The sequence below is a fragment of the Liolophura sinensis genome, unplaced genomic scaffold (genome assembly GCF_032854445.1).
Source record: "Liolophura sinensis isolate JHLJ2023 unplaced genomic scaffold, CUHK_Ljap_v2 scaffold_632, whole genome shotgun sequence".
Classification (NCBI taxonomy): domain Eukaryota; kingdom Metazoa; phylum Mollusca; class Polyplacophora; order Chitonida; family Chitonidae; genus Liolophura; species Liolophura sinensis.
The window spans coordinates 1-8,571 of record NW_027018567.1 but is presented as its reverse complement, the minus strand read 5'-3'; the positions used below and the strand labels follow the sequence as shown (position 1 = coordinate 8,571).

The following is an 8,571-nucleotide window of genomic DNA, read 5'->3' as shown; positions in this document are numbered from 1 at the left end:
GAAGGTGTCCAGGGAACCTCGTCATCGGGAAATGCTCAGCGAAGCAGTGGAAGGACTGGACTAACTGGCGTGGTTAACGTGAAGTCAGTTAAGGAGTTACATGTAGATCAGTGGGTATTAGTGCGGCTCGGGGATCGTGTGAAGAAACTGTTCATCGGAAGGATCGACACCGTGTATTATTCAGATGGGGATCTTGAGGTTTCTTTTCTAAGAAGAAAAAGTCTGCAGACAAATGTATTTGTTCACCCCAAAGAAGAAGACTGTGCATTAGTGGATTTCGACCAAATAGTTGGAGCACTTAATCAACCACAAACACTGCGAAGAGGTCTGCTCAAATTTGCGGCTGACGCCAGTGAATGGATCCCATAGTCAACAAAAGGAATTCTAGAGACGTTCTGTTCAGTATTTGAACTGTGTGTTGCATAGCTTTTGTTTTTAAACTGTAAAATTATGCTCCCAAATGGTGTAAACGTGATTGCGGTTTCTCAAATTTGTTTCATTGTTAAGCAAAACACGTGCATTTATAACTTTTCAAACATCCTGAGATGTTTAAGTTAAAATTTGTATTTTTTAAAAACCTAATTAAAGTCCGAAACCAACCCTTTGGTTGGCTTATCTCGTTTATGTGTTGGTGTAAAGTAAATGTCCGAAGTCACCACCTCCTGTGGGGGGGAATTCGGACAACTTTCAAACAAAAAAAAATCGCAGACTCTTATACATTTAAGACTTGTACTAATGCTGGCTGAACCCATATATTAAATGCAAACTGATAAGAAGAAAAAGTCCTTATTATATCAGATATTCTGAAGCACAGAAAGAAAAGACTAAAAAAATCGTCCCAATTCACCCCAGCTTACGGTACGTGCAGAAAACTTGCCTTGGATGCCGCTGTCACATGCATGCCAAACGTCTGCGACCAACCCTACACGAAGTGCGCACGTGCCTGTACACAGCAGTGCAGTGGTGGCTGTCTAATCCAGACGCGCATCTCCGACTAAGGACAAGTGTTGATGTTTGTATTCTGTTTTTCACTTAGGTTCATGAAAGGGGATAGCGCGAACGCAGTCCCCCTGAGTAAAAATTACGCACCCGAGTCGCCCACATTTGGGGCGATCGCAGGGGTCAGCCCACCGAAGTGCAATGGGAAGGCCTCGCCCTGGGGGCACCGCCTGATTGATCACGGTAGCCCCTGTGCCAGGTAAGTATGATTTGATCTGCCTCACCACTCAAACTGGTGTAAGACGGCCCGTGTCCGGCTTGGGCGAACCGCAAATGGCTGGCCGTCTTGGCCCGGCACAAAACGCACGAAGTGCGCACGAGACTTGAGTGGGTGTTCTGTCTCTCGTCAAATACGAGCTTTCCTCATTTTCCTTTGGCACCCAATCTCTGTCAGTGTTAAAACCTTTTTCACTCCTTTGGTTATATTCTGTCCATCAGTACCGTAAATTGGGGTGACTTCGGACAACGTGGTGAATTCGGACAGTGAGCCAATAAAAGTATAGAATAGTATCGTTATTGTTGCAAAAGATGTATTCCCACGGCTACTTCATGAACTTTCAGAGAAATTATCTACCACTCAGAGCGAAAATGTAAAATCTGCGTTTAAAAAGTGCGGCATTGTCCCTCACGACCCAACCCCTGTTCTTGATAGGATTCCCAGGGAAACCGAGAAAACTCCTGAAGGAGCAGGAGGCCATGGAGTGGATGGCGCATTAATAGCGTTGTTGAAAGACATGCGTGGTGCAGATTGTAAACAGCCAAAGAAACGAGCAAAGCGTCTTCGTGTTGAGCCGGGAAAAAGTGTTTCTTCAGAGGATTTATCCCACAATGATGATGACAACGGTGAAACTAGTGACTCCGAGGAAACAAGTTCAGGAGAAGAGGAATCTACAGAAGCGTCGTCTGAGAGCACAGAAGGTGGAGATTCCGATAAAGGGGTTAGCAGCCATTGCGATAATATAGAAACAGAAGGTGTCCAGGGAACCTCGTCATCGGGAAATGCTCAGCGAAGCAGTGGAAGGACTGGACTAACTGGCGTGGTTAACGTGAAGTCAATTAAGGAGTTACATGTAGATCAGTGGGTATTAGTGCGGCTCGGGGATCGTGTGAAGAAACTGTTCATCGGAAGGATCGACACCGTGTATTATTCAGATGGGGATCTTGAGGTTTCTTTTCTAAGAAGAAAAAGTCTGCAGACAAATGTATTTGTTCACCCCAAAGAAGAAGACTGTGCATTAGTGGATTTCGACCAAATAGTTGGAGCACTTAATCAACCACAAACACTGCGAAGAGGTCTGCTCAAATTTGCGGCTGACGCCAGTGAATGGATCCCATAGTCAACAAAAGGAATTCTAGAGACGTTCTGTTCCGTATTTGAACTGTGTGTTGCATAGCTTTTGTTTTTAAACTGTAAAATTATGCTCCCAAATGGTGTAAACGTGATTGCGGTTTCTCAAATTTGTTTCATTGTTAAGCAAAACACGTGCATTTATAACTTTTCAAACATCCTGAGATGTTTAAGTTAAAATTTGTATTTTTTAAAAACCTAATTAAAGTCCGAAACCAACCCTTTGGTTGGCTTATCTCGTTTATGTGTTGGTGTAAAGTAAATGTCCGAAGTCACCACCTCCTGTGGGGGGGAATTCGGACAACTTTCAAACAAAAAAAAATCGCAGACTCTTATACATTTAAGACTTGTACTAATGCTGGCTGAACCCATATATTAAATGCAAACTGATAAGAAGAAAAAGTCCTTATTATATCAGATATTCTGAAGCACAGAAAGAAAAGACTAAAAAAATCGTCCCAATTCACCCCAGCTTACGGTACGTGCAGAAAACTTGCCTTGGATGCCGCTGTCACATGCATGCCAAACGTCTGCGACCAACCCTACACGAAGTGCGCACGTGCCTGTACACAGCAGTGCAGTGGTGGCTGTCTAATCCAGACGCGCATCTCCGACTAAGGACAAGTGTTGATGTTTGTATTCTGTTTTTCACTTAGGTTCATGAAAGGGGATAGCGCGAACGCAGTCCCCCTGAGTAAAAATTACGCACCCGAGTCGCCCACATTTGGGGCGATCGCAGGGGTCAGCCCACCGAAGTGCAATGGGAAGGCCTCGCCCTGGGGGCACCGCCTGATTGATCACGGTAGCCCCTGTGCCAGGTAAGTATGATTTGATCTGCCTCACCACTCAAACTGGTGTAAGACGGCCCGTGTCCGGCTTGGGCGAACCGCAAATGGCTGGCCGTCTTGGCCCGGCACAAAACGCACGAAGTGCGCACGAGACTTGAGTGGGTGTTCTGTCTCTCGTCAAATACGAGCTTTCCTCATTTTCCTTTGGCACCCAATCTCTGTCAGTGTTAAAACCTTTTTCACTCCTTTGGTTATATTCTGTCCATCAGTACCGTAAATTGGGGTGACTTCGGACAACGTGGTGAATTCGGACAGTGAGCCAATAAAAGTATAGAATAGTATCGTTATTGTTGCAAAAGATGTATTCCCACGGCTACTTCATGAACTTTCAGAGAAATTATCTACCACTCAGAGCGAAAATGTAAAATCTGCGTTTAAAAAGTGCGGCATTGTCCCTCACGACCCAACCCCTGTTCTTGATAGGATTCCCAGGGAAACCGAGAAAACTCCTGAAGGAGCAGGAGGCCATGGAGTGGATGGCGCATTAATAGCGTTGTTGAAAGACATGCGTGGTGCAGATTGTAAACAGCCAAAGAAACGAGCAAAGCGTCTTCGTGTTGAGCCGGGAAAAAGTGTTTCTTCAGAGGATTTATCCCACAATGATGATGACAACGGTGAAACTAGTGACTCCGAGGAAACAAGTTCAGGAGAAGAGGAATCTACAGAAGCGTCGTCTGAGAGCACAGAAGGTGGAGATTCCGATAAAGGGGTTAGCAGCCATTGCGATAATATAGAAACAGAAGGTGTCCAGGGAACCTCGTCATCGGGAAATGCTCAGCGAAGCAGTGGAAGGACTGGACTAACTGGCGTGGTTAACGTGAAGTCAATTAAGGAGTTACATGTAGATCAGTGGGTATTAGTGCGGCTCGGGGATCGTGTGAAGAAACTGTTCATCGGAAGGATCGACACCGTGTATTATTCAGATGGGGATCTTGAGGTTTCTTTTCTAAGAAGAAAAAGTCTGCAGACAAATGTATTTGTTCACCCCAAAGAAGAAGACTGTGCATTAGTGGATTTCGACCAAATAGTTGGAGCACTTAATCAACCACAAACACTGCGAAGAGGTCTGCTCAAATTTGCGGCTGACGCCAGTGAATGGATCCCATAGTCAACAAAAGGAATTCTAGAGACGTTCTGTTCCGTATTTGAACTGTGTGTTGCATAGCTTTTGTTTTTAAACTGTAAAATTATGCTCCCAAATGGTGTAAACGTGATTGCGGTTTCTCAAATTTGTTTCATTGTTAAGCAAAACACGTGCATTTATAACTTTTCAAACATCCTGAGATGTTTAAGTTAAAATTTGTATTTTTTAAAAACCTAATTAAAGTCCGAAACCAACCCTTTGGTTGGCTTATCTCGTTTATGTGTTGGTGTAAAGTAAATGTCCGAAGTCACCACCTCCTGTGGGGGGGAATTCGGACAACTTTCAAACAAAAAAAAATCGCAGACTCTTATACATTTAAGACTTGTACTAATGCTGGCTGAACCCATATATTAAATGCAAACTGATAAGAAGAAAAAGTCCTTATTATATCAGATATTCTGAAGCACAGAAAGAAAAGACTAAAAAAATCGTCCCAATTCACCCCAGCTTACGGTACGTGCAGAAAACTTGCCTTGGATGCCGCTGTCACATGCATGCCAAACGTCTGCGACCAACCCTACACGAAGTGCGCACGTGCCTGTACACAGCAGTGCAGTGGTGGCTGTCTAATCCAGACGCGCATCTCCGACTAAGGACAAGTGTTGATGTTTGTATTCTGTTTTTCACTTAGGTTCATGAAAGGGGATAGCGCGAACGCAGTCCCCCTGAGTAAAAATTACGCACCCGAGTCGCCCACATTTGGGGCGATCGCAGGGGTCAGCCCACCGAAGTGCAATGGGAAGGCCTCGCCCTGGGGGCACCGCCTGATTGATCACGGTAGCCCCTGTGCCAGGTAAGTATGATTTGATCTGCCTCACCACTCAAACTGGTGTAAGACGGCCCGTGTCCGGCTTGGGCGAACCGCAAATGGCTGGCCGTCTTGGCCCGGCACAAAACGCACGAAGTGCGCACGAGACTTGAGTGGGTGTTCTGTCTCTCGTCAAATACGAGCTTTCCTCATTTTCCTTTGGCACCCAATCTCTGTCAGTGTTAAAACCTTTTTCACTCCTTTGGTTATATTCTGTCCATCAGTACCGTAAATTGGGGTGACTTCGGACAACGTGGTGAATTCGGACAGTGAGCCAATAAAAGTATAGAATAGTATCGTTATTGTTGCAAAAGATGTATTCCCACGGCTACTTCATGAACTTTCAGAGAAATTATCTACCACTCAGAGCGAAAATGTAAAATCTGCGTTTAAAAAGTGCGGCATTGTCCCTCACGACCCAACCCCTGTTCTTGATAGGATTCCCAGGGAAACCGAGAAAACTCCTGAAGGAGCAGGAGGCCATGGAGTGGATGGCGCATTAATAGCGTTGTTGAAAGACATGCGTGGTGCAGATTGTAAACAGCCAAAGAAACGAGCAAAGCGTCTTCGTGTTGAGCCGGGAAAAAGTGTTTCTTCAGAGGATTTATCCCACAATGATGATGACAACGGTGAAACTAGTGACTCCGAGGAAACAAGTTCAGGAGAAGAGGAATCTACAGAAGCGTCGTCTGAGAGCACAGAAGGTGGAGATTCCGATAAAGGGGTTAGCAGCCATTGCGATAATATAGAAACAGAAGGTGTCCAGGGAACCTCGTCATCGGGAAATGCTCAGCGAAGCAGTGGAAGGACTGGACTAACTGGCGTGGTTAACGTGAAGTCAATTAAGGAGTTACATGTAGATCAGTGGGTATTAGTGCGGCTCGGGGATCGTGTGAAGAAACTGTTCATCGGAAGGATCGACACCGTGTATTATTCAGATGGGGATCTTGAGGTTTCTTTTCTAAGAAGAAAAAGTCTGCAGACAAATGTATTTGTTCACCCCAAAGAAGAAGACTGTGCATTAGTGGATTTCGACCAAATAGTTGGAGCACTTAATCAACCACAAACACTGCGAAGAGGTCTGCTCAAATTTGCGGCTGACGCCAGTGAATGGATCCCATAGTCAACAAAAGGAATTCTAGAGACGTTCTGTTCCGTATTTGAACTGTGTGTTGCATAGCTTTTGTTTTTAAACTGTAAAATTATGCTCCCAAATGGTGTAAACGTGATTGCGGTTTCTCAAATTTGTTTCATTGTTAAGCAAAACACGTGCATTTATAACTTTTCAAACATCCTGAGATGTTTAAGTTAAAATTTGTATTTTTTAAAAACCTAATTAAAGTCCGAAACCAACCCTTTGGTTGGCTTATCTCGTTTATGTGTTGGTGTAAAGTAAATGTCCGAAGTCACCACCTCCTGTGGGGGGGAATTCGGACAACTTTCAAACAAAAAAAAATCGCAGACTCTTATACATTTAAGACTTGTACTAATGCTGGCTGAACCCATATATTAAATGCAAACTGATAAGAAGAAAAAGTCCTTATTATATCAGATATTCTGAAGCACAGAAAGAAAAGACTAAAAAAATCGTCCCAATTCACCCCAGCTTACGGTACGTGCAGAAAACTTGCCTTGGATGCCGCTGTCACATGCATGCCAAACGTCTGCGACCAACCCTACACGAAGTGCGCACGTGCCTGTACACAGCAGTGCAGTGGTGGCTGTCTAATCCAGACGCGCATCTCCGACTAAGGACAAGTGTTGATGTTTGTATTCTGTTTTTCACTTAGGTTCATGAAAGGGGATAGCGCGAACGCAGTCCCCCTGAGTAAAAATTACGCACCCGAGTCGCCCACATTTGGGGCGATCGCAGGGGTCAGCCCACCGAAGTGCAATGGGAAGGCCTCGCCCTGGGGGCACCGCCTGATTGATCACGGTAGCCCCTGTGCCAGGTAAGTATGATTTGATCTGCCTCACCACTCAAACTGGTGTAAGACGGCCCGTGTCCGGCTTGGGCGAACCGCAAATGGCTGGCCGTCTTGGCCCGGCACAAAACGCACGAAGTGCGCACGAGACTTGAGTGGGTGTTCTGTCTCTCGTCAAATACGAGCTTTCCTCATTTTCCTTTGGCACCCAATCTCTGTCAGTGTTAAAACCTTTTTCACTCCTTTGGTTATATTCTGTCCATCAGTACCGTAAATTGGGGTGACTTCGGACAACGTGGTGAATTCGGACAGTGAGCCAATAAAAGTATAGAATAGTATCGTTATTGTTGCAAAAGATGTATTCCCACGGCTACTTCATGAACTTTCAGAGAAATTATCTACCACTCAGAGCGAAAATGTAAAATCTGCGTTTAAAAAGTGCGGCATTGTCCCTCACGACCCAACCCCTGTTCTTGATAGGATTCCCAGGGAAACCGAGAAAACTCCTGAAGGAGCAGGAGGCCATGGAGTGGATGGCGCATTAATAGCGTTGTTGAAAGACATGCGTGGTGCAGATTGTAAACAGCCAAAGAAACGAGCAAAGCGTCTTCGTGTTGAGCCGGGAAAAAGTGTTTCTTCAGAGGATTTATCCCACAATGATGATGACAACGGTGAAACTAGTGACTCCGAGGAAACAAGTTCAGGAGAAGAGGAATCTACAGAAGCGTCGTCTGAGAGCACAGAAGGTGGAGATTCCGATAAAGGGGTTAGCAGCCATTGCGATAATATAGAAACAGAAGGTGTCCAGGGAACCTCGTCATCGGGAAATGCTCAGCGAAGCAGTGGAAGGACTGGACTAACTGGCGTGGTTAACGTGAAGTCAATTAAGGAGTTACATGTAGATCAGTGGGTATTAGTGCGGCTCGGGGATCGTGTGAAGAAACTGTTCATCGGAAGGATCGACACCGTGTATTATTCAGATGGGGATCTTGAGGTTTCTTTTCTAAGAAGAAAAAGTCTGCAGACAAATGTATTTGTTCACCCCAAAGAAGAAGACTGTGCATTAGTGGATTTCGACCAAATAGTTGGAGCACTTAATCAACCACAAACACTGCGAAGAGGTCTGCTCAAATTTGCGGCTGACGCCAGTGAATGGATCCCATAGTCAACAAAAGGAATTCTAGAGACGTTCTGTTCCGTATTTGAACTGTGTGTTGCATAGCTTTTGTTTTTAAACTGTAAAATTATGCTCCCAAATGGTGTAAACGTGATTGCGGTTTCTCAAATTTGTTTCATTGTTAAGCAAAACACGTGCATTTATAACTTTTCAAACATCCTGAGATGTTTAAGTTAAAATTTGTATTTTTTAAAAACCTAATTAAAGTCCGAAACCAACCCTTTGGTTGGCTTATCTCGTTTATGTGTTGGTGTAAAGTAAATGTCCGAAGTCACCACCTCCTGTGGGGGGGAATTCGGACAACTTTCAAACAAAAAAAAAT

At 44.7% G+C, this 8,571-nt stretch overlaps 4 non-coding genes across 4 annotated transcripts; all 4 read right to left on the bottom strand.

Annotated features, from left to right (window-relative positions):
* Nucleotides 1-1,044: 1,044 nt before the first annotated feature.
* LOC135481718 (U1 spliceosomal RNA) lies at nt 1,045-1,206 on the bottom strand. Its single transcript, XR_010446182.1, has one exon. It is a non-coding gene; the product is annotated as a U1 spliceosomal RNA (small nuclear RNA).
* A 1,805-nt stretch (nt 1,207-3,011) lies between these two features.
* On the bottom strand, nt 3,012-3,173 carry LOC135481717 (U1 spliceosomal RNA). The gene has a single exon (XR_010446181.1). It is a non-coding gene; the product is annotated as a U1 spliceosomal RNA (small nuclear RNA).
* A 1,805-nt stretch (nt 3,174-4,978) lies between these two features.
* Nucleotides 4,979-5,140, bottom strand: LOC135481715 (U1 spliceosomal RNA). Its single transcript, XR_010446180.1, has one exon. It is a non-coding gene; the product is annotated as a U1 spliceosomal RNA (small nuclear RNA).
* Nucleotides 5,141-6,945: 1,805 nt separating this feature from the next.
* On the bottom strand, nt 6,946-7,107 carry LOC135481714 (U1 spliceosomal RNA). Its single transcript, XR_010446179.1, has one exon. It is a non-coding gene; the product is annotated as a U1 spliceosomal RNA (small nuclear RNA).
* Nucleotides 7,108-8,571: the final 1,464 nt, after the last annotated feature.